At 36.4% G+C, this 26,736-nt stretch overlaps 1 long non-coding RNA gene across 2 annotated transcripts; it reads right to left on the reverse strand.

Moving 5' to 3' along the window:
- Positions 1–539: 539 nt before the first annotated feature.
- Positions 540–26,374, reverse strand: LOC127481259 (uncharacterized). Of its 2 annotated transcripts, XR_007908165.1 has the most exons (4): positions 26,125–26,374; positions 22,467–22,591; positions 14,255–14,342; positions 540–2,350 (listed from the first exon to the last, which is right to left on the reverse strand). It is a non-coding gene; the product is annotated as an uncharacterized LOC127481259 (long non-coding RNA). The 2 variants fall into 2 exon arrangements; XR_007908166.1 differs by lacking the exon at positions 22,467–22,591.
- Between the last annotated feature and the right edge of the window lie 362 nt (positions 26,375–26,736).

Raw genomic sequence — 26,736 nt, forward strand, 5'->3', positions numbered from 1 at the left:
TGACACTCCTTCCATGCTATTATCACAGATAGCTATCAGAAAGTCAATCTCTTCCTCGCCTTGCAATGTGTCTCCAGGCTGTGATGGCACAGACATGAGGCATATTTTAAGTTGCCTGTAGATTCCAGAATGAGTGAGAGGTTTAATATGGAGGAATGTTCACTGATAAAAGAGACTTATTTACCATGCCCAGTCTGTGCGCTGCATTCCAAGAGGAGCAGATAAAAAGCAAGAAATAATAATAAATACCATATAAGTGGTTTTATTAATATATGATGTTGTCCATCACCAGGAAAACATTTGCCTCACTGCACGACAGAAAACTAAGAGAAATGGATAAAATGTCCTGTTAAGCAGAAGTTGGAGCAAGAAGAAATGATTTATAGAGAAATAATGTTCATTAAGATCATGAGAAAGCCAGAATGAGTTAGGATACACTTGTCACCCAGTTGGTTTTTTTCAGCATTAGCATATTTAACTATAAAAACAATGCATCCTGTATGTCCTATGAAAGACACATATAAGAGAGACTTCTCAAAATTCTTCTTTAAGTTAAATACATACCCCAAGAACCAGCTGTAGTCAGGGATAAAGTAAGGAGCTGGCAAGGGCAAAGGGACATCAGTCCTGCTGCCTTTCCACTACGGCCCTGAAGAGCCAAGCCCTGCACTGATTCCTGCAGGAGGGGCTGCAGGCATTTGCATTAGGGAGATGACTTATTTTGGCAATGGGAAACTCCAACACCACTTTCACCATCCCTCCACCAATAGCAGGAAAAACAACACATATGTCCAGAGATCCGCTATGGACTGTGACTCTGTTCCTGCTCCACTCCTTTCTGTATCAAGGCTTGTCAATGAAAACAGGAGCCCTATTAGATGTGAGATGGGAATAGTTTGATGCCAGGTGGCTATTTTATATCTTGGAATGTGTTACCAACACCTTTGCTGTTATCACAAACAAGCTGAATTTATGACTTAAAGGATGGTACAAAAAATGCAACACAGATCACATAATCTTGTTTTCCAGACAGACCACTTAGCAATGCACATAAAAATATCACATAAAAAGGAGTCTAATGCCTCAGATCTTTACAAATATCTAACAAATAACAGTTTGAGAGAGAAAAAATATTCTGCATAAAACATCATCCGTATATGTTGCCTTATTCAAAGAACATATTTATGTATTTTGGGCATTTGCATTTTACAGTTTGCCATGAAATATTCTCTTTCCTGTTTCAGAGAAGAGGCAGGCAGCTGGTGGAGCCAGATATAAGAATGTTTTCCCTTTTAAATGATTTAAGCAGTTGTCTTCCATGAGGACAGAGATCAGCTAGGAGAAGGAGCAAAGTTTATCTCTGCTTTGTCAGACTGTAGCAAAAGTGTGGGTATTCGTGGAAGCACTACAGTCTATAGAGGTACAGTATTAGACAGAGGTATGGCAGAGATATGCTTTGGACTAGGCAATATGTTAAAAATCACTCTTCAGCATGATCTCCCCATTGGTTTTTTTCTGTGAGATTCAACTGAACCCTTTCATTGTGGGAATGGGGGAAGGGGCAAAAGACTTGCTTATAAACCAGTACTAATTATTGTTACCACTTTTAAATTCTAATTATGAAATTATATTTTATCATAATAATTAATTTAATGTGTAGCTATGAGGAGGTGGTGGAATCACCATCCCTTGAAATGTTCAAAAATCATGTAGTTGTGATGCTTATGGACATGGTTTAGTGGTGTACCTGACAGTGTTAGGTTAATTGTTGGACTTGATGATCTTGGAGTTCTTTTTCAACCTTAACAATTCTATTATTTGATATATCAAAATAATTTACATAATTATATAATTTTATATATAATATAACATTATATGATTCATTTAAATATTTATATTTTATAAATTTAAAAGTGGTCAAAAGAAGGCCACATTACATGCTGCACTTTATCCTGAATTGAAAAGAAAACCTAGACAAGTTAAAGTAAAATTTTTGAGAAGAGAGGGAAGAACATTATTATGAGGAAAGAGACTATAACTGTCCGCTTTTAGATTAAATCAAAGAACAGGTTCATTATTTTTCCCTGTGGCAATTTAATTCACATTTTGCACTGTTCAGGTAGAAGCATATTAATGGCAAATTACAGAAAGCAAGTCATTGTAATGCAGTGAATAGCTAATTCCATTGTTGAAATGTACCGGTGATTCTCAGTCAAGGATAAATGACGTTGCCTTTTCTATGCATAAGGAAAAATCCTCAGTACAGTGATGAAAGTTAGAGATGCTCTATCTTCTTAGAACTCAAATCCTCATCTGAATGGTTCATGGCCACTGCTTCTGCCAGCCAAGCCTGTTAAAAAATAATAAAAAAAATTCACAAAGGACAAGTGCTTGTTTTCTATGTCATGTTGGTTGTTTAGTTCATCTGTCAGTACTCTGTGCTTATTGTTTTCACCAATTTCCCTGTACATTTAGCAAAATCGTCCTAACACGTTAGTGGTTTGGGATCAACCAAACCACCATCAGTTTCTGGGATCTGCACAGATTCACAGAGTGAGGGGGAGTAGAGCATTCAAAAGGACTAAGATAATTGAACTAAAAAACTTCATGGACACTGTAAAATCAAGGACAGGTCCCAAATTCAGATTTTTTTGATGCAAAGTAGTTTCAGGTTGATGGGTTTTGTTAAACTCACAGTTTCCTGCTCTTTTCCAATACTGGAGATTAGTGTGTTGCAGGGAGTAATGTTCAGGCTCACAGAGACAATGAAAACTAAAAGCTTTCCTCTAGTTCCTCTGCAAAGCAGTGGCATTTGACTCTGAAGAAGGAAGGGAGGACAGTGACAACAGGAAACAAGCAAATTGATTTTACCTCGCCGATGTCATTCAGGTGTTATTTGGCATTAAGCACAACACAGCCCTTCAGATGGCCAAAGCAGCTGTTCCAGTCACCAAAGATATCTTTCCAAGAAGCTAATAAAAAAGTTACAGCCCTTGGGACCTATAAATATTTTCTTCCTTCTGCCATACTACTACACTGGCAATTATAAGGAGCTATACGTAAGTATATTTTTAATCCCTATGAGCTAATAAAAGCTCTTACTTTTCTGAATCTCAATAGCCAGTAGGACTCTTCCTTCACCTCATTGTCCTCTCGATAGTTTCCCAGAAGTTCTGACTGGACCAAAAATATGGAGAGTTGTTGAATAAGGTGGGATTTGTTGTACAGAAGCACTGTACAACAAATTTTTAGTAAACATGAATTTGTAGTAACTTGACTTCTGGGTTAATTCAATATCTTGAGGTATGTTATTAACAGTGAAGTGAAATCTAAAGCTAATGGTAACTTTTATATTTCTCATCAGTCCACTTTTCCCATATTTATGTTCCTTTGTTTCAATTCTTTCACTTTCTGGAAATGTTTTGAAGCATATTTGTGCTTGGAAAAGCTTTAATATTACTCTATTGACTTCATGGGTACATACCAAGTGTAGGAACAAAATAGCTTAGGAAAGTTTTCTGTTGTCTTGGTAAATTCAAAAATATCAATTACTAAAAATGTTTAAATATTTTTCCTTAACAATTAGGCTTTAATACAAAAGATGTTGAAGTATTATCATATTACTGGAAATGGAGACAAAAATGTTCTTTATATAGCACAACTAGAGCTGATATTTCCATCTGTTCTGCTGCAAAAAGAAACTCATTCCAGAGTGGAGGATTTGCTGCTTTTAAGGAAAAGATCAGGTCACAAAAATGCCTCAGAGGCTAATCTCATGGGTTGATTTATTTATTCCTCCCTAGTAGTGGCAGGTCAAACCTGCTTTGTGTAAAACTCAGAAGTATAGGACAACTCTTTGTTTTGACTTCCACCTCCACAAATTAGGCTGGGGTTTGAAAATGAGTTTGTTTTCTTTATCCATTAAGATTCTTCCACAGGAGTCTGGCTGACTCTCCTGTTCTCAAGGCAAAAATACAAGGAAAATATTACAGATCTAAGATCTAACAGTAATTCCCTCTCTTGCTGAGAGGACTCCCAGGACTCGTCCCTCATACAGGCTCCTTGATATCTGTCAGACTCTCTCACAGCTAAAGCAGACTTCCATTATTTTTGTCTTTATTCACTCACACTGTAAAGACCTCAAAAGGCAGTTTTTCTTACCCTGTTTTGAGTTGTATGTGGTGTAGTTTTTAATTATACCCTCAGTATACCTTTACACATCTTGTGCACCACAGAGATATGTCCAAGTTTACTGCATTCTGCTTTACTATATGGTACTCAAAATTCTCAGTTAACTTTCTTGTCAGTTTTCCTGTCATATCATTCTGGAGAAGTTCTTGTGTGAATTCAGTGTGACTATTCACAGAAAATGGTACTGCTCAGCCTAAGACTAGCAAACTTTGACAATAGTAATTAGAGTAGTCCATTTACTACTGCAATTTTGAGAAGCCTGTCTGCATTTCATGGACACTGCTGTGCTGTGCTGTGCCATTTCAGATATCCCACTTTCAGTAGGCTTCAGTAACTCCAAGACAGTCTTCATTTAGTAGTTTGGCTGTCAAGAAAAAAAGCCCAAACAAACATAACTCATATGCAGAACAATTTATGCAGAAAAGTTGCTATACAAATTGGAAACTCTTCAATTACCATGTATTGCATCTGTATATACCATCTACACACACATATATATATACAAAATACTTTGCTCTATATCTACTGTCCCTGCCTGGCCTTTTGATAAGTAATTTCGAAAACTGGCAAGGAAAATTTAATGCAGTTTCTGTGTGATTCACCCTACACCTCATCCATCACAGATTGCTCCTGCTGGAGGGTCAATCATCAATGAAAGACTGTGGGATTTGACAGGCTTTTCTTGTTAGTCTTTCATAGCATAATGTGGAGAACTGGGATGGAGGGGTGGGGGAAGATTTTTACACCTTTTAAATAACTTGGGTTTCAAGATGAAAATGCCCCTCCCAAGCAAGCCCTGAATCTTCTCTGCTTAGAAATAATAGCTAATAATAGCAAGAAAATCAAGACACTCCTTTCCATGAGAATAAAAACTTGGTATCAATCCATTGCAGATGGAAGGGGAACTGGAGTCCAGATATGAAAGAGAAAAGAAGATAAAATTTTGAAAATTGCTCTTTTTTTTATTTTATATAATTTGAAATTCAACCCTGTACTTATAAAATCCAATGAATTCAAAAGATATGGCCAGACTATGGACATTCATATTCTTCCTCTTGTCCAGCTGGTGAAAACTTTTTTTGTGAAAATAACTTCTCCATAAAAAATGTATTTGCTACCCAAAGAAGATTAATTTTTCATTTTTTCTTTCTTTTGTCTTTCTTTTTTTTTCTTTTTAATATGAGTTTTCTAGTCTCAGTTTGCAGAGACTGTTGTCTGGACTTTATTCACCATCTATCTTCCATGTCAGATAGCACTGACTGATAATATGAGCAGTAATACAAAAAAAAGGAGTAACATTTTATTTTTTTTTTGTTCCATCTCATATGTATCTATATTTTGGTTGCTAAAGTAAGTATATCGCATAAACATAAAGTTAGCAGTTTTATGTTTCTACAAGTTTTGTCTAAATTGATTTGTTAAAAGAATCAATATTATTTTACTGTATTTTACCTTCTGGTACAACTTCTCATGATATCATGTTAAACATTACAGTCTTAACTATGGATCATTTAATGCAAATATTGCTACTTAAGGTGATGGGCACATTTTTAAGAAAGCATATATCAAAATGAAACCAGCACTGTTACAGCTATTACATTGCATTATCTCAAGAAATAGAACACAATGAAATTACTTTTTTTTCCCATAGATTTGAAATATATTTTTTAAAGTCCTGACAACTCTACAGACTTTTTTCTCTACAGAGTTTTTTCTTTGTTTTACAAGAACAATTGGGGTTTGCAAAAAACCACGCACACAAACACACTCAAAATAGGAAGCTTTGTTCTGAACAGAGATATTTTTTCATACTCCTGTTGCACTCAGCACGGTTGCACCCATGTGCCTTTTCTCCCTACTTGTTTGAATCAATGTGAGTAGTGTCGATCCATGCTCAGGACTTGCGTGATCCTTGGGCAAATCTTCATGCTTGACTTAACTTGCCCACATTGCAGCAAATTCTCCCTTCAATGGAAAGGCCATGTTTGGGGAAACTAGAGGAGGGCTGGTACAAGAGCTGTATCTGTGCTTTAATCTGACCTGGCCACCTGCACTGTGAAACACTGAGGCTAAAGATAAGCATGCCCTGGAAGTTTGTTATGTATATTTCTAAAGTGGCATAGTTTTAAAATTCTGGGCCAAGACTTTCATAGATCATCAAAATTTTGAATCCCTGCACTCAGACAAAACTTTACATCCACTCCTCTAAAAAATAACTGACATTCACTCAGCATCTTTAACACTTTACTTGTCTTATGATCTGTAAACTGACACATATTTGTTTTACATGTGGATGTTTGGTCAAACAGAGAGAAAATCACTAAGTCCACAAACACGAGTTCAGGCATGTTCCCCAGACTATTCTGGATTTAAAAAGAAATAATAATAATGAAAATGTTCCTTTCTCCAAAAGACTTTTCTCCCATCCCAACTGTACATACAACTTCCAGTGCAGGGAGTCCAGTCTACCATGAGATCAGAAGTTCTAAGTGCTGCATTCCAGCAACTACTGACAGGTGTGAAGTCCCAACGTGAGGAGTTTGAAGGGAGACAACAAATTTAGTAGGTTAGCATCATGAAGCATGTACCTTTAAAGCAATTCAAATTGATAAATGGCTTGCCTGTCCTTCATTTAACAGAAAATGTCCAGTCTTATTCAATAATTTCTCATTTTGAATTACATTATTCACTTTCTGTGCCAAACAACACCCTTTTTAAAAGCAGTAGAATTGCAGTTGCACAATTTAAATTCAGATACTTATTAAAAATGGAGAACCATTTCAACACTTTTCTCAGAATGCACTTTAAAATGTCCTTTGTCTTAAAAAAATAAACCCGGGGAATTGTCAGGGCAGATCAGTTTTTGTAAACAAAGTTATTAGAAGCTAAATAAAAGCTCTATAAAGAAATTTGGCTGAACTGGAAAGGATTTTAATTAATTCTGAAGGCTGCAACATGGCTCTGTAGGAAAAAAAAAAAAAAAAAAGAAAGAAAAGGGCAAAAGAAGAGAGACCCAAAAGCTTGTCCAATAAGCTGAAAATAACAGCTTTGCCACCAAGTTAGGCAAGTAAGAAGGTTAAATATCACAACAGGAAAAAGCTGTCTAAACTACCAGACAATTTTAGCAGAGAGTCCTCAGGGAATATTTATAAAGGGCATGTCAAGCAAAAATAACTTCTTCACAGAGGAGGACGTACTACAGAGAAAACAATGGAGGGAAGAAAGAAAGAAGGCACAAATGCCCTCATTAACTCCCTCCAGGAAGTAGGAGGGTTTCTGGGACCTTGGGTTCAGTTCTTGCTTACTTTGTTGAGGGCGTGGGGGGCAGGAATCACTTTGATGTATAGACAGGAAAGTCAAATATGCTTTCTCTCCTTACACAATATTACTAAAATATCATTATTTTATCATATCTTTTTCAGACAAGATTCTCAAACCTGTCAGCAAGGTAAAAAGGAGCATTGCTCAGAAAATAGAGAAGACATTGACTGGGAAAGATCCCTTTACAGAAATAAATTCCCTCAGGGCATGAGGTAAGGATGAATTAGTTGCATTTTTCAACTTCGGACTCATTTGGCAGTTTACTAATAAAAGAAAAGAAGAAATAAAGGTGGTGGGGGGGAAAGGAATAATATTAGTCCTGGGAAAGTAATACTTTGGAAGAGCCATTTCTGTTGGAAAAGTTGTTTCCTTAAAATGGAATATACAGATAATATAATTACCTATATTACAGCAAGAAAGAGAGTTTTGATTTTAAATAAAGGTGGATAACACATGTAAGTCTTCAGTTAGTGGGTTGTTACCATATGGAGACCAACAGCAGGTGATTTTTCAAAGAGTTGGACTGTATGATAGGGAATTATAAAAACAACAGCTTTTTTTGTTTTCTGAGGAGTCTGAAGTATATAGCAAACCTTAATAAAGATTCACAAGTCTGGGAGAAGCCCCGTGTTTGTCAGAAATTACATGAGTGATGCAGAGCCTTGGTGTCTAAATACTGAAGTATCACCATGACATACTCCAAGTCGATGAATCAAAATAAAATCAATGATAAAATGCCAAAGGAAAGGTTTCCAGTGAAGATATTTGAATAATTATTTCAGTGTGGCTGCAGTGAAGTCAGTTGGCACAACCTCAGAAAATTCCTTTCTGAAATGACATACTGACCAAAAGCACTTACAGGGTCCTTACTGTGCATATTTTATGATAGAGAACATTATGAAAACCTGAATAAATTACCATTAATAATCTTTAATAAGCTATTAAAAATTATAGCAAATCTTTCTGAACACTATTTCTTCATACTCACTAAGGAAAGCCTACACAAAACCTTTATAAAAAGCTGCCAGCTCTCTGCAGTGTTCCTGTGAGATAATTACTGAAATATTACAGTTGAGATTAACTTCCAGAGTTTCTTTGCATCCATTGTACACTCCTCTTCCCACTCAGTAGGTTTTTGTCCCAGCCATATGCTGTGTTCCTTTACATGAGAATACCCTGGGTATGTGCATTCAGATGAGTAAAATTTTAGCTTACTCCTGTAAGCTAAACCAGGGGGGATTTTCCTGCATTTATAGCCAATGAGAATGATGTCTCTTTCCATGCAGTTTTTGGAATCCACTGAAAGCATATAGTGTGTACAGTTAGTGGTATTCAGAGGCCAGGGAAGTCAACAGCTTTGGCTACTAACATGAGAACAATTCAACAACATTCAAGCAGTCGTGGTTCAGCTCAGTGAAGGAAAAGCTACATGACAAGAAAATCATTACAAGTTCCTATAATCAGGCAGATGCAGATAGTTTTGTTGGCATGTGGTGAAAGGCTATTTAGGGGCAGGCTATACATTCCTTCTTCATGGCATTTATTATGCAGTTTGTCAGATGATATCGTGCTGTAGCCATATCCCAGAGTGGTCCATTTTGGACTTCTAAATGCAGTGTTGCAGATGTAATGAAGAAGACAAAATATTCTGCAGTGAAACAGCCACAGACCCTAATGAAATGTGGCACATTAATTTCTGAGCTATGAAATTATATAATCCCAGTGGATTTTTTTTGTCCCAACAAGGACAAAACAGTCACTTCTGTGAAAAGTCTGTTTACTTCATGTTCTGAAGTTTGTGGCTGGGTTTCGCCTCATATAATGGTCTCTAGGAGAAACCTCTTACTTGAAAAACTAGGGCTCATGAATTGTGTGCCTTTGTCCAAGAAATGTCAGCCTTGTTGCTTTATGAAACAGGCCAAGAACTCATAGATAGACAGACAGCTGGATGAATAAACAGATAGACAGATAGGTAGAGCCCAGGTTTAACTGTTTGATCTGACAAAAAGCCCTGGAAGAAAATACAAATAATTCATGCCTTGTCTTGTTCTTAAACTGATCAGTGGTGGTGGGGAATAAATTTAATTTCATTTTCTCAAGAATTTAATTCAGGCTTCTCTGATTAAAAACTCCCAGCAGTTTAAGCTGGATGTATCCACAGCCCTATTTGTGATACTGTCATCGAGCTGTCAGCTGCCTCACTTCACACCAGGTTTATCCCAATGCATGACACACAATCACAAGAGAAGGGATTAATTCCCATTTGAGATTGTAGGTACAGTGAACACAAATGATATTACCACAAATAAGATCAACTTTCTGTCTCCCAAAGACTCCAGCAAGCCTGCCAGCCTTGAAGCGTTTTGGTGGGTAAAGACTCAGTTTTCAGCACCAGAAAAAGCAGGCAGTAATTTTACCTTTAGAATATGAGCCATGCAATTGTCCCAGACCTTCTTACATCCAGGCAAACCAATTTTTCTGTCATGAGGCCAAATTGAATGTGTTTCTGAAGGAGAGGAAGAGAATCGAATTCCTCTTGTCTGAGCTGGTTCTCATTGTACTGAGCAGGTTTTCCTCAGGCATTATAATTTCCATATTTACTTGTCTTTTGTTACTGGTTCACAGTGGATTATTGCAATGGAAATATAAGTACTCCAGAAAAGTGACAGCTTCACAAAGGATGTGACAGTCAGGCAATGTTTCAGGCTAACATATCAAATTACTCAGATTACATATTTACAGTAATTTTTACTTAGTCTTTTTCCAGCACCAATATAAAGCAGGATGTATAATTGTGCGCAAGACTTGGGCAGCTCCAATATTAGTCAGTTGTTAAGTGTCATTCCTTAAAAAAACCCAACACATTCTTTGCAGTCTGACTTGGTCATAAGACTTATTTTGAAAGCTTCTCAAAATGGTTATTTTTCTAGGTATTAGACTGGAAACATAATCTAGGCATTAAAAGCAATCTACAGTGCATGGCAATGAAAGCAGAATTATTCTGTTGAGATAATGAGGTTCATTTGTCAGAAATGATAGCTAGGGAAAAGGGAAGATACCTTTGGATATCCTTGAACAATATGAACTCTATGATGAAATAAATACTTAGTTCTATGAAAATTTTGAGAAAGGATGATTAATGTAGCAACTTACATTCCTTAATATATCAATTTTAAGTGTGGCGGTTTGAGATATACTGACTTTACTCTTCCTTCTCACCAGAAACATGAAGTCTCCAATGCTCAGTTAAGATACAAAGGCAAGTCCTTGTTTTGCAAGAATTACTCAGCCTTTGTCCCCATTTTCCCCATTTCAACTTCCTAGTCAACTTCAAGTTTTCCTTTTTACTTGTTTTAATTATATTAGAAGGCAAAAAGATTTTAAAAACCAAATCCCTTAATAAGGGCCTCTTTCAAGCACAGTAATGGGGAGTTGGCATTCTTTCTATAATACATCTCAGTAGAATTGACAATTTTTCAATACAGAGGAAAATTAAGGAAGTGATATGTCAAGTGAATCTCAGTCAAAAATAAAAATAAGAACTAATAAATACTAAAAAAAATACATTAGAAATCTGGCATCTCTGTACCTTCTTTTTTGCCAAGCCTTGATTTATAATGCAGGATGTGACATGATAAAGGCAACTACATCTATATATAATATAGATATAGATATAGCTATCTCTTGATCTATCAATAGATATGACATATGAGATCATAGGTTTCTTCTTGGCTGTTATCAAAAAAAGTCTGAAGCTGGACCTAAAGGATATTAATCATTCATGGTCAGGTACAGATCAATATGCTGTGAAACACTTTCATCTTTTCCATAAAAATAATGTTCAGGTATCTTCCAGCCTGTTTGACATCTGTAAAATCTCCTAAGATAATAGCAAGGGTTAGTTTTTGTCTATTTTGATTTAAACTCATGATGTACAATATGTTAATACTACCCACTGACAACACTGAATGAAATATTTGCTTATTAATTATGAATGGAAATATGATGCGTGTGAGATCACTAGTAAAAAGTCAAAAGCCCAGGATTAAAGTGCAGAAACAAATGCTAATGCTTGGGATGGAGACTGGGTCTTGATCCATGTGTCTGTAACTCAGATGAGAAATTTGAAAATTACCTTATGGCTAAAAGTTATGGGAAGAAACTTGAAATTATAAAATTAAAATTATCTGCTTTTCAGCTATAGATATTAACCCAGGGAAAAAAAAAAAAAACACTTAAAGACCTGTACGTTTAGTGTTCAATGTCTGCTGGTTCTATTAAAGCCATTTGGCATCAGAGCCACTCATTGTGCCTAAAAATCAAATCCATGGTACTGCTGATTTTCAAACTATTTAGCAGATCCACTCATTGCCTCTTAACATAAATAATAAGTAATTTCTCTGCCATTTAACAGATGGAAAAGTTGAAATATAAAGAAGACCAGATCCGGAGAAGAATCTTTCTAAGTGGTGCAAAGTAGAAGAAAAATATGAAACACAACTATTCTCTCCTGTTAAAAAATATAACTGTTTGAAAAACTGTGTCACATGTTTTGCTGTGTTTTTAACATTATGTCAGATCAAAAGAAGTGAGTGAATGCAGTATCCTGGCTTACACATATCCAGAGTTGTGAAGGTTTGCCTCACTTGTTCCAGTTTTAAGTACTAGCTGGATACACACAGAAATATTCCATTTCCAACAGAATGAACATCTTCTCTTTCACTGAGACTGAGATTTCAATTGTGCTGCAATTTATATTGATTGGTTCTCAATAGAGATGAATATTCTTGTCTAGACTTGTAGTTTAGTGTCTTGCTTCAAACAGCACTTGGCTTTTGCCTCTTTAAATACACTTTCTTCTCCTCTCCATTAGCCTCTTGGACAGTTACTGTGTTGGTCTTGGCATGTTCCCTCTCTCCAGGTGTGACCCTGACAGCTCCCCAGCACCCATGACTTCAAATACAACTCCCACTTTCAAGGGCTTCACATTTTCACATTAACTCATTATACCTGCCTGGGGGAGGACACTTTCCCTAGCAGCATCCTGCAATGAGAGGGTCAATGCAACTTCCATGGAGCATCCACCTGATGGCTTCAGCATCACAGCTCACCCCAGCAGGTTCCTCTTTGAAACTCTCCTTTGCTGAGAATCCAAGGAATTAGCCTTTGGGCTGCTGGGGTGGTAGAGTTGGTGAGTCGATCAATAGTACAGCACTGTTTTATGTTGTGGTCCAACTTTTTACTCTGCTCTGTACATTACCAAACAGCCCAGTGACCTAGACCATGCCTAAGGATTCCAAATGCTTCAGTAATAAAAGCATCAAGAATTATTTGTAGTAAGCTTCACCCAGCAAAAAATAAATGTGCTGAAGTGGCCATGTGGAGGGAAGACATGAAGCCACAAGATTTCCAGGTCTCTGCACATCATTCCAAAATGTCTCTCTTGAATGGTTTACCCTGTGAGATATACTACTCCTTAGAGAAGAACCTTGTCCATTATGAAAGGGTTTCATCACACTTTTAAAAAGAACCTTTAAGAAATTTTTTTTTTCAAAAATTTTTAAATATCTCAATATGGGCAAATCCTGACCACAATGCCCTCTTATTTCTTCAGATTTTTACTACTGTGCTGTTAGAAAAGACCTCTGATGGTAATACATCTTGATTTCAAAGCTCCATTTGCAAGAAAATAAATCCAAAATTATGCCAAAAAATGCCAAATTTTCTAGGGATAATGGAGAATGTTCTTTGACTAAAATTAGTTTTTTGTTGCTCTGTCTCTACTCCCCTATATATCTATGCCTCATGGCACCTATTGTCATACTAATATGGTCATGCAACATTTCATTGCTTAATTGCAATTTTTTTAATAAGATCATTTATTTTTATTACTGATCATTCAAATAGAATTTATAGCTTGTATTCCACGCACCATCCCCAAACACACTTGCCCCCAAAGGTAAAAAATCTTGAAATGGGTATAAAAATTGAATTACATCCATATGTTTTTATTCTGTTCCAGCTCTTTCCCTGCTGTTCTACAATTAAATTCCACATGGAATATATTATTGAAGGAATAAATCTTACAATCTTTAATCTAACAAGATTCACAGAAATAAATCACTAAGGAAACAGTGAAACATCTTCCAATGAATGCATAAAGGAAAAGATAATTCCTCAGATGAATGGATAGCTCCATAAAAATGTTTTACTTATTTTAACATGAAAAAATAATTTTCATGTCATAGACCTGACTTGGCCTGCTTGGGTGCCAGCACATGTGCTGTGGCTGTTGCTGGCTGCTCAAGGAAGCTGAAAAACTGGAGGTAAAAGAAATATCTGAGCTTATGGTGTGCTCACAGTCGCAGCAGCACTAACGTGTGACTTCCTCAGGCCCCCGCCTAGAAAAGCTCTTAAGCACCATTAGCCTGCAGACACCTGAGTGATGTTATTGAAATCAGTGGATTTTCCATCACGTTTGTACAGAGCTGTACTGAATTTGCATTGAAATTCTCTTAACTTTGAGACTTTCAGCATGCAAATGGCAAAACAGATGATCAGTAAAGGTGGAAAAAGTGACGTTGGAGGAGCTCAGTAGTTGCAGACAGAGGATAACGTTCCCATTCCTGCCCTTCTGCAGGACTGGAGGACCAGGGGGGCCATGACTCTGCTGTTATATTTCTATAACAGATGCACAGCCATTAAAGTGGCACTGTAAAATCAAAACCAGCAATTGAAGTACCTGCATTTAGGAAGAGGGATGAGTGAGGACAGAGGTTCAGGAAATCACTTCTGACCTTGGTCTATTAGTCTGACTTTGATCCATTACTCTGAAAGAATAATTAAAAGCATGAAGGTAAATGACAAATAGAAGAAAAGGCAACAGTACTGTACAGAAAAGTATGCAGCCAGATGAACCAAAATAATTTTCTTTATGTTAACTGTGTGATAGAAATACAGCAACTTACCTGCATCTGAATTTCATGGAGCATTTGATGTGATTCTACGAGAGAGTTTATAAATGGGGGCTAGTTGAAAAATAAAAGGAGTACAAAGAATAGCAAAAATGAAGTGTCTAAGGGAAAGTAGCAGATGAGGGGAAATGTTGAAAACTAATTTGCCAAGGACTGTTTCCATGATGACCTGGTTATGCTATGGCTTTCCTTAACCTCCCTTTACTTCATCAGCACAATAATATGTGTCTGAGATTTGCTAATGACACAAAGGTGAGAGGCATCACAAATACCGATAATAATCACTGTGCTACACTGACTGCACAGCCCTGAGGAATGACAGCATAGATTTGGGGAGTGAAGTGCAAGTTCAAGCACATGGTGCTCAACAGTATACATTTCTGTTGTAAAATGGATCTTATCAGCTTGAAGTGACAAAAGTGGTAAAGGTCTGGGAACAGTAGCTCAAGGAGGGTCTGCAGATCATGGGATGACTATGAACCTCAACATCAGCCATGAAAGTGTCAATGTGGAACAAAGAAACACAGGTAGTATGTCCTCTTCAACACAGGCTGAGAGTAAATTTCACAGGAAATTGTACAGAAGAAAATATTAGAGGGATCAGAGGGATGAAGAACTCATCTAAAAATGAGAGAAATGCAGGAAAATTCAGACTGAAAGAGGACGTGATTATTGTCTACAGAAAAAGAGGAACATAAACCCCTACTAACCTAAAAAAAACCCATGCAGGTAAATGAAAAAAAATTAATATTATTTTTCTAACTATATTTATTTTGGAAATTAGAGAAAAAACCCACAACACCTAAAGATCAAAGCAACAAGACACAGTCTTCCCATTTGAGTAAAAGTAAAGAAGTTCTACTTTTTAAAGGACTTTTTGAGCTGTTTATATAAAGGCTTATATCATGGGGTTGTCTGGATTTAGGGATTTAAGAATTCAGTGTTAGTCTTGTGTGTCTCAAGAAAGTACTGTGAGATAGACTGAGATAGACATGCTACAATCCACCTGCTTATCAGACCACTGGGTTTGTTGCAATATTTAAAGACCATCTGGTTTTTCAGAACGATGTCACTGCAGGAGGAACATCCTAGGAAAGTGCAAAATAAACTACTATCTGGAAAATGCCAAGAATTGTTTGTTTAATTTTCCAAGGGTGAATGAAGCAACGAAAGACATTTTGCCTATGAATTTCAAATTATTCAGTTGTCTTCTGGCACAAACCTGTAAGAGTTTTCTTCAGATAGGAATTAGTTACTGCAACAAAAGGAAAATTTACTTCAGATTTTTTTTTTGTGTGTTTTAGGAGTTTTCTCCTTGTGTATGACTAGATTGAAGAGGTAAATCACAGTAGATATTCCTTATAATAAGATGTTTCAGGAATAAGAATGAAACATTTTGCAACTTTTATTTCAGTAACAATATAATCATTACTTCCATTACACATGTTTTCAATTATTAGCGCAATTAATATGAAATATTAATTGAAGATCCATGTAGATATAAAAGCCTGCTCCACACTGTGCAGAGGTAGACATGATCAGCAACTGGAATGCTCACAGGCTTGATTTTTGCGTTTTTATTTCTATAATTACAGGTTTACACAACTTACAGGAGATCTATTTATACACACAACGTGATGTTGCCAAGCAATTTAGAGCCGAGAGGCGGCTGCACAGGCCATGATTAGATGGGTAGTGCTTTGGAAATGTCATGGATGGATTTCTACGAGCTTCATTGAAATAAAACTGAATGAATAATTCTTACCAAACATTTTAACAACTTTGAGTAACACAGGCATTTACAAAATGTATTTGGGGAGCCTGAACTGAGCAGGCTTTTCTAGGGTAGGTGATTACCTGCCATTATTGGGTGATAAAAAGTGGAATTACTCTCATTTCTTACCTGTTGGTGTACCCTGAGTTTAAAGACGTGAATTAATTTCATCTCTATTTTGCCTCTTTGCATAAGAATTGGTGATAATCACATTGCCATTAAGGAAATTAAGAAGTTATTATTTACTTTTGTTTAGCTGACCCAATGAAGAGTGGTGCCCATATTGCTATTTTGGACAGAATTATTTCAGATGTTCATTTCTCTGTTCTTTTTTTTTCCTTTTAATAAGCATCAACAAAACCTCTCATTCTGGCAGATTTGCTCTCTAAACACTATGTGGTTCTGGTTGTGTTTCCTAAGGAAGGGGGCAAGAAAGAGACCTAAAACTCTCCTAAAACAACTCATCCTCATGCCATAAAGTCTACTGTTGCAAAATATGTTGTCTAGAATTTTGTGGATTGAAATTTATTGTCTCAGTAAGAAACACTTCCACACTGCAACTTGTGCAATAGTGTTACTAACAATAATGAGAATAAGTAAGCAAATACCACTACATCAATAAAGAACCAAAGTCAAACACATGCTTCCTATTCATACTGCATGTAGAAGAAAATACACAAATTTAAAACAAATAGTTTCATAGCAATTTTGAACTGACATAAAACGTCAGAACTGGTGGTATTTAGGAATAAAAAGAATAACATCTTTGAAGTTTTAGTATCATAGATTATTGCAGAACAAAGAGCTCAGATGAATTCCGAGTCTGGCAGTAGTAATAGTACACTTGACATCTTTTCCCTTTATATTTGGTGGTTTGATACATTATATCATATGTTAAAATTTATAAAAAGAGATGGAATGAAAAATAAAGAAAACGTATTCTAAAACCTAATATAGCAAGCCTTAAAGACTTTGTATGATTTCAATATTAAATTTTGTTTTTGATGAAAGTGTCTTGGACCTCTGGGAAATTAAAAAGTCATGTTTCTGAGGGATTTGTAATGCCTTCTGACATTTAAACTGATAGAGTGCATAAGACAATGTTTTAGAAGTAGGTAATCAACTGTTGACTTCAAATAAAACTCCAACTTCAGACTTGTTCTTATTCACAGATTTTCTGGGCTTTAGAAGCAGTATTTTCATCAATGGGCAATTCTTGTAGGCTTAGTATTTTCAGCCTTGAGCTCACTTGTTTCTCACGTTGTACAATACTACTGTTCCTCTTTGTCCAGTTACCTGCTGACATTAAACACCTCTTTGGACCGAGTCTTACTGTAGAATGAGTAAGGACTTCATTTAAACATTCCTTGGAGGATTCATTTGTACATATATCTTTGGTTGGAGCAGCATCCTTGTGAATATTGAATTACACTAGACATTTTGCTTCATCTTGTCAATTCCAGATCTTTAGTGTTTTACTGCTTTCAAATTTCTCTTTTTTAACAGCTGACATTAATCTTGGATCAATAAAAGGGATGGTTTACCCCAGTGGTTTTCTCCTGATCATTGATCTTTTCTTCACAAAAACAGTACTTTTTCTGTTGCTGGAAATACCAGGTGCAATTGTTCAGTTTGCCTTTAAGAACTGAGGCTATTTGGTCCTTGAGGTAAAAAAAAAAAAAAAAGTACTTTAAACTTAATTGACGGAGTGAAAACAAAGTGACTATTGTACTGTATTGAATAGTGAAGTTCAAGTACATCAGTGTTCACTTGGCATAGAGTTTTGGTTACGCTCTCGGCACACCACAGCAATGCCATCCATGGCAGCACTTTTGGAAATAAAGTTTTCACACACATGTTTTTACCATGAGTCACTGGGATTAAAAACACTGTGGGAAATTCACTAATCCTCACATACAGGCAAAATTTGAATGAAATGAGTCTCCTATAGAATTTTTTCTATGGGGAGTCTTCATCTGCCTTGCACTAGAGGGGGCTAACAGCAGAATTTCACAATCTGGACTGCGCAAAGAACAAGATGATAACCAAAAAAATTAGCACCTGGTTTAGTAAATTACTACCACTAATGAATGTGCAAGCACAGTTTTTCTGATTTTTGAATAAGACCTTTCATATCACCTGAGATGAAAGGGTCAAATCTGACAGTAAAGATGCTGCTCTAATTTTACTGCCAATAATGGAAAAAGCAACTCAGTATCCAGATTCAGTGAAACATGAAAATAGTCCATTAATGAATAATTTCTTTTAGCTGTGTGTTTATACTAAATAGCTTGGAATTGTGATAATTATAATTTGCACTTGTATTAAATTTTCCATCTGAAGACTTCAGTGTCCTTTACAAATATTCTAATAAATTTTTTAGAGACTGGTTGATCTTCACAACACCCAGTGCATAGGTAGGATGTAGGAAGCAGCTGGAGAACAGTGAGAATTGTGAATGACTTGGTGAAGTTCACAGCAGATCAGTGAATCCTCACTTGCACACTCCCTCCTCATTGTGAGCAAGCACAGAATCTATATAACAACAATTCACAAAGTTTCCTAGAGTAACATTTAAAAAAATATCCGGAAGTAAGAATGGCTTTGAGTGGGCATTTTGAATTTCTTTTCCCAGAAGATATTTGGAAGTAAAAATCTCAAAGGCCCAAGTGGAAGTTGAACACACATTGATTTGTCGATAAGTGCCTACCTGATGGCCTTTGAACTTTGGAAGCTAGCCAAAATCAAAATAATTCAGTGGATATCTGCTTCAGCAAAGGCAGTAAGGAACTTGCCAAAAGACTGGGAGAACTTGATCAGTAGTTCCTATTTCCAAACTCTTCCCAGACAGAATTTTTATGAAGATTGAAGTCTGAAAAAAAGTCTTTCTTGAAGCATGTTAAATAGCATCTGACAAAAATAGAAGCTGACTAATCTAATGTAACAGACTCATTAACGAAGGATCATTAATTGCACTCATTTCACATTAATTACTGTAAGATATATAGTCTAATGACCTTTGATTACTAAGTCTTTGTGGAGGAAGCTGAAACCTTATTAACTTTCCTCCTCCTTCCCATACAAATGATATGAAATTAACAAACTTCTTGAATCCAACCAACTTTTACAAAGGGTATTTTAGTTCCTTCTTGTTTGTTCTCTTCACCTAAGTACCACATTCTTGAAGGACACACTCATTCTTTTTCTATGTCTTCTCAAAACTTCCTGAGAAAATATTTTTTTCCACCTACTTTTTCTATGTCAGAGGAACTTATCCAAAGTCGACAATGAAAACATTTATGAATGTTCCTTTTCATAACTTTGTTGTATACTATATTCGTTGTAGTGAGCCTCAACAAATCTATCATGCTTTCTGCATAAGATTCTTCTTGTCCTGCCAGTACCTGCCTATACTCTTCCCTCATCAGTCAAAACTGCCTTAAAAATTACATATCAAGTTCCTCTTTTAAATTTTACCTTTTCCTACACAGAGATCTTGTATTTGTGGCTGATTTTTTGTTTGTTGATGGCCAAAGAAAAGCTATAGACTAGTTTAGTTATTAATTCAGTGCAGATCTAAAAGTGAGTCACTAAATATTGTGTTTTTAGTGGCATGAAGCCTGACGTCTTCAGGCTGATTAAGTCTTAAATCTTCTTGCTTCTTATCACCTCTTCACTGCTGTGTCTTGACTAACTATTCAGATCAATCAGCTCCAAAATTATTTTCACCTTCCCTGCCTGGTTTGACATATCTGCATGACCCAGGCAGCCACCTGTTATGTTTGGGGTATTCAATTTAGATGATGCCTTAGTCACTCTCTTATTATCTGACGGCAAGGAGCTCAGTTACTCCAAACTCCAGTTATGATTTGCAATACCAGAATCGCTTCTTAAGGAAAGGGGTCTTAAAACACACCATCCACAACCACCAGGGGAGCAGGATCTCTGTGGAGAAGGTCTGAATAGGCAGAGCCATTTGGTGGCCCAATTTGCAAAGGTTTGGTGAGATCTGCCCTTGGTGCAGGAGCAGTGAAAGCTTTTGCTGTGCAGTGTTGGGACACCTACCTCCTGCAGAGAGCAGAACATGTCTAGTGGCAGTGGGGTTAAATTTGGACTTCATTCTCACTGAGGTTTATGTCCTTTTTGTGGCACCTGATGCCTAAGCCTGCATTAAAAACCTCAGTCTGTATTTGGTTTACAGATACATATACTTGTAAACAATAAAATAAAGCTACAGAGTTGAAGTTCATAGAAACACGACACATAACAACACTGTAGAGAGGATAAAAACATCAATGCTTTTATCCACAAATGTAGAATACTTTCATTTTTTTCAGACTCAAGTGATTAAAAAAAAAAAACCTTCCTTCAATTCCAGCTGTGACCTTTCCACATATGTTTAGTATCCATTTTACTGGTGTAGTAAAGTAAAAGGTAACTCACTCTTTCAGCAGAAATTAAATTTTACCAGCAGAAATTAAATTTTAGAGTTGCTTTATTATGGTTGGTTTAGGTGGGGAAGGTCTCTCTTGAAAGTTTTAAGACACTCTACAAATAGTCCCAATACGCAGCTCAGATAAACAAAGCATACTCATTCCTGAAAGGAAGAGCAAATGCAAGGAGTGCTTCTGCCAACATTATTCCAACTGTACTGCAAAGGCTGCTCCTCGAGGTTACTGCTGGGGATGTTACAGAGGAAGCACAGAAGGGAGGCATGAGAGGGATTGTGCTTCTATTGTTAGCAGGTAGCATTTCCAGGTACTATTAAAAATAATTTATCTTTTTTTGTTCTCAGCAATTGCCAGATGAGATGAACATCTCATCTTTATGAGGGCTCACTAGGAGTGCTGCCTTACAATCTTGCCCAAGGCTGTTTCAATGCCATATAAATAACTGTGTAACGCAAGGTATTCAACCCAGAATTGCAAATAATGGGAGCTTTATAAATCGAGTTCATTTTACATATAAAAGACTTAGGGAAAGAAATTAAGTTTCTTAAAAAGCAGATACTGACCCAGCAGTTTGGCTGATCAGGACAAACCACAGGAAGCCCCATTTCAGCTGTCTAATTAGGAGCTCAGGCCTGGAGGCTGAGGTAAAATTTAATTCCTGTGATGCCCAAAAAACTGGTACACTGTTGGTGCTATTATACATGTCAGAAAACACGGTGGAGAAGTGTGAAATACTATCAAAACCAAGACCTCAAAATTCAGGCATCTGGCTTCTAAAATCAATTTTTATGTGATAATGCCACGTTTCTGGAAGTGATCAAGGCCAGGTTGGATGGGGCTTTGAGCAACCTGATCTAGTGGAAGGTGTCCCTGCCCATGATAGGAGGGTTGGAATAAGATGATCTTTAAGGTCCAACTCAAACCATTCTACAGTTCTATGATTCTATAATATTTTCTGCTGTCTTGAGTTAGAACTGAAGAGCTAGGTATTTCAGACCAGCCACCTGCCCTGCTTATTTTGCCACAAGGGGTTTCATAGAGGTATTGCAAGAAGAAGATTACCACTTCTAAAATTTTGCTCTTAAAGTGTATGAGAAAGTTGTCAAAATTCTTAGTTCCTTTGCAAGACAGTATATTTGCAATGTATGACTGAAATTGGTCCTTTAAAAAAATGACATCTTCAGAAAATTTAAAAAAAAGCATTCATTACAAACTACAGTGGTGAGAAGGATTTTTGCTAATTTCTGTTTGTCCCTCAAGATTGAAGAAGCTTTGTCAGGTTTCTCCAGCTGGTTGTAGTTTACCACTGTTTGTGTCTTTTGTTTTAAATCTGTAAAAGTCCTGAGATGGTTGAACTAGCAAAATGAATCCTTGATCTTATGCATGTGCGCACCTCAAGTATCCCTTAGATGACAATCTGAAGACAAGGATGGCCTCTTTAATACACATCTGCTTCTGCTCACTGGAAATGCATACTAAACTCAGTTCAAGTGAGTTTGTTTGTTAGTAAAGATCAAAAAAGACATTTGCAGAGACAGCCAGGCAATAATCCTGTCACTGTTGTTAATGCAGTTCCCACCCAGATCTCAGTCTTCTGCAGCCACGTTCTGCTTCAGGAATGAGAATTATAAAAGAGGGAAAACAGGTCAGAAAAGCTGAAAAGGAGAACAGTGAAAAAGTAAAGAGCTACCAGGAACAAGGCCCTCCAGAAAACCGCAGGAATGAGTGTAAAATAATGTTTGTACCTGTACTCACTGTATAAGTGTAGCAGGATTTCTTGCTCTGAACTTGACCCCTCTAAAAAGAGCTGTGTGGAGTTCCACAATGAGCTCACCGAGTTCTTACACTTGGCCATGGTGAAGCAGGAGCTGGACATTTCTCTGGAGTGATTACACACAAATTTCAAGGGTTACAAATGCTGTGGAAGTTGTTTCTCTACAGGATACTTCCCATTAAAAAAATTTTCATCAGAAGCAAACAGTTAGGACTCGTGAGAGTTTAAGCAAAGTCTCTATTTTTCATGTGATGGCACAGAAACAGAAAATATAGCACTGAATATGTTCCAAAATGCAGTCAGGTGAGCCAGAACTGGAGGGATTTTTATCTATGTTCTGCAAAGATCCTATCAGCAATCCAGAGTCAGAGAAAGTAACTTTATTTAACTATTCTCAGGCTGGTTTAATAGACATTTCTCACTCATTTTCCTATTTATTTTTTACACTGACATTTTTGATAAAGCAATTTTTTTTTTTGTCTAAAATGTAACTGTTTAGTAAGATTGTGCTGTTTAGAATTACGAGACTTGGCTCTTCTTTTTAAGTTATGCTGCATAACTGCTTCAGAGCAAAATGTAGCCAATAAGGTACTACACACATTTACAGTATTCTCGGATAATTACAATATCCATATTTTGAATTAAAAGCAAACAATACAGTCTAACAGCCAAAGACAAGCAGACAAGGATGTGGACCCATTTCAGTGAGCCATTGTGAGTCTTAGAGAGAAAGGACATTTTGCAATTGTCTGCAAGTATCAAATGTTTAAAAAACATTTCAATAAGGTAATAAATGTATGAATTCTTTTTATATCATTTTTAAAGAAAATGAGCCAAAGAAAAATGGGGTTTATTATCTCACTTTGCTTTGACAGTGACATTATGGGAGGAGAGCACAGCTGCCATTTATGAAAAACACAGCCTCTGATAACACATTTTATGGGTTTTGATTTTAGGCTCCCATTCATGAGCATGCATAATATTTTGAAGTATCATTTTTTTACACCAATAAAAAACTCAATGTAAGATTTTATGTATGGCATTTTGTCACATGAATGGTGAAATGTTAAAATAAGATCAGCTGAAATACATACTTCATTATCTCCTCTGAAATGAATATCTGGATAATTGGCAAAGCAAAAATCTTTGTTATAAGGATTTATGAATTGAATAAAATTACCTCCTGCAACATGAATTTCTGTGAGACTGAGATTTTTGCTGAAAAACATCAGGAATTATGAAGTGTATCCTAAGATAGTTCTTTTAAGAATGGCACTTTTTTTCCTATTTTGTTTTTAACACAGAAACTCCTTTCCATTCCCTCTTAACTTCCAGGTTATTAATGTTTAGTTTAAAATAATCTTAAAATCTCAAATCCAACTTCTCTGTCAGTTCTTAAAGCAATGTCCTTTTCATATCATTTAATTAGTAACCCTGTTTGCCAGAACCTTTACCCTATATTAGCTAGTACAAAATATTCAGTGGGGCTGTACCTTCTGAAGTCTGTCCCAGTAAATGATACTTGCCCTTTGACTGTAAGGAAGGGGTTTTAAAAGGTGAGAAAAAGTATGAAAATTAAACTTGCTCAGAGAAATGTGGGGAAAGTTAGCATGGATAGTTCAGAGAAAATACACAAGTGGGCAGGTATTTCAAAATAGTCGAAAGGCCCTTTAAAGTGCTCTGACTGCACCTCAGTACTCAGTAAGGACAAGAATTTAAGGACAGGTGCATTGCAATGACACTGATCATGATTAGGGGTTTTCGGTGGTGTGTCCATGTTAGTTAGGAATGCAGACTTCCCATGGGACTTAAAGTGAGTCACTTTATCACTCCATTTTCAGCTTTAAAATGAAAATAACAATATTTTCTTTCTCTTGACATCTATCAGGAAGCTTAGTACTAGACATACTAGTCTATGGATCATGAATGTTGAATACAGAGTTTTACGCATAATCGAATCATCTGACATTTTCAGTCTAAACTTAAAATATTAAAATATGTTAGCTCTGACTCCTACAAGTAAACAGCTTTCAATAACATGAAAACACTAGGAAAGATGCCTATTTTTTGGGTGTGTAACTGTCACTCTACTGCTGCTCCTGCTTTTCCTGTAGTCTCCAGTTCATGATGATACAGGACCTGACAGTCTGATGTTATGGTCATGCTTATGCAGTTCACTTTTTTCAGTGTACCAACCAACAGCATAGACAAACCACCTGCTTGTGAGTGATAATGAACTCTGTTGCTTTTTCCTTATCCTAAGGACAAGTCAGCATTTACACTATCCAAGATCATCTCACATTTACTCTACCTCTGGTCCTTATAGGCATTTTTCTCTGAATGTCAACAGGGTAAGTCATACAGTTGCTTTTTTTTTTCACTGCATTTACACAAATGTTACCCTTGTTTCACACTATAGCATGATCAAGAGCTCCTTCAGCTTAGCATAAATTAAATTTAGATACAGGACACAATAGTGGCACTGTAGAAATAAAGGCTTCCTAGAGAGAAAGGGGACGGTATTATTTACTCTTTGCAAGTCTTTCCTAAGACAATACATCTCTGAAACCCAGAGGTCATTTATTGTGAATGTAACGAATACATTCATATCCACCAAGGGTAATAAATATTGCAAATTAAGTTGAATAATGACTACACTGTCTATTTCATTTCTACATGAGAGGCACACATGGGACTTAATGTAAGTCAGTATTTATAATGCAATATATGGTATGAGTCTCATTCAAAGTTAGAACTGCAGAAATGCCACAAACACATAAATTTACTGTTACTGCCTGAGGAACAAGTGGAAAAACAAAATCATTGCAAACCACCAATGTGCGTGGAATTCATAATGAATATCTTAATCACAAACCTGGTTTTTTAAAGTTACGACTTTTTTTTCTTGTAAGATGATCTTGGTATTTAAAAGGCTGAAGGAGAAAGGTAATGCAGTAAAGCAATTACTAGAAAAATGTTACTTGCCATGTTTTTAACTCAATTGATTGTTTCAAATGTACTCTAGCTGACATGAGTCTTCAAAATATTTCTAGAAGTAACAACCAGGGAATCAAGCATAGAATCACAACTTTTGGGGAAAAAAAGGCACTCGTTGCCGTAAGTAAGCATAAATAAATATAATCTAAAATGAGTCCTGGGCTACTGGCATGTAAACAACTGAGTATACAATGTATACTACTTGAGTTTCTAAGATTCTTGGTAACACAAATGGAACACATAAAAATTACAGCTCTACTGTTCCAACCAGCTCCTTACGTGAAGCAGGTCTGTGATGGGATGTTTGACTTTAGAGTCTTGGGGAGAATGAACAAGTAACAGCTGCAGTTGGTACAATAGCAAGTTAACTCTGGAGATAAGAATATGACAATTAGATATTAATAAAAATAAAGGAAGTCATATATTTACAAAAGATCTAGGGATCTTATTTATCACATCAGACAAAGCTGGCATTCATCGCATTTCCTTCCAGTGGGAATTTTGGTAGGCTACCAAGTCCACAGATATATACTTCGATTTTTAGATTCCTACCAAGTTATCCAAAGACACTGAATAGGGTCTAAGGTTCCTTAATTGGATAGTTTGTGGTTTAGGAAATTAAAAGCCATATTTTCTGCTCACCTGATTTCCACACCCAGGATTTAAGCAGTTCTTTGAGGACAGCAGATGTCTAGCATAAGTAGCGAGTATCTCTTGCTGGAGCCCAGAGCTCCTCCAAGAACAGAGCTATCTGTGTTTGGACAGCAGCACTGAAGCAGTAGGAACCAGAAAACATCCTGTTATTTTTTTTTTCTTTGATAATATTTACTCTTTACTAAATTTTTGTTCTGATTATCTGTTTCAGGTCCATGATGGCAGATTATTTCCACGGTTAGAAACACGGTAACCAATCCAAATTCTGAACTTGGTATTTTGCTCACCCCAGTGTAAAACATCTCCAGGAGGAGCTTTTTTAAGCAGTTGTGTGTAAACCGATATAGAAAGCAGGAAATGCTATGACATTGGAGTTATTTATGCCTATGCTCCAATTACATAATTTACACCGGTTCCAGAGTTAAAAGTCGAAAAATTTCCTCTTTAGAATGACAGCAAGTGGCTTTTTGAGTCTTTATGCACCTGTAATGCATGCTTTTAAACTCAGAAGTATTTTTAGTATGTTTTTAACACATCCCTGCCTCTGGCTCTTTCTGTGTCCTGAGGCAGGAACACCAGAACACCGTTGGGCCACAATGC

Source organism: Manacus candei, unplaced genomic scaffold, assembly GCF_025592945.1.
Source record: "Manacus candei isolate 608988 ecotype Guabito, Panama unplaced genomic scaffold, ASM2559294v1 h1tg000077l, whole genome shotgun sequence".
Taxonomy (NCBI): domain Eukaryota; kingdom Metazoa; phylum Chordata; class Aves; order Passeriformes; family Pipridae; genus Manacus; species Manacus candei.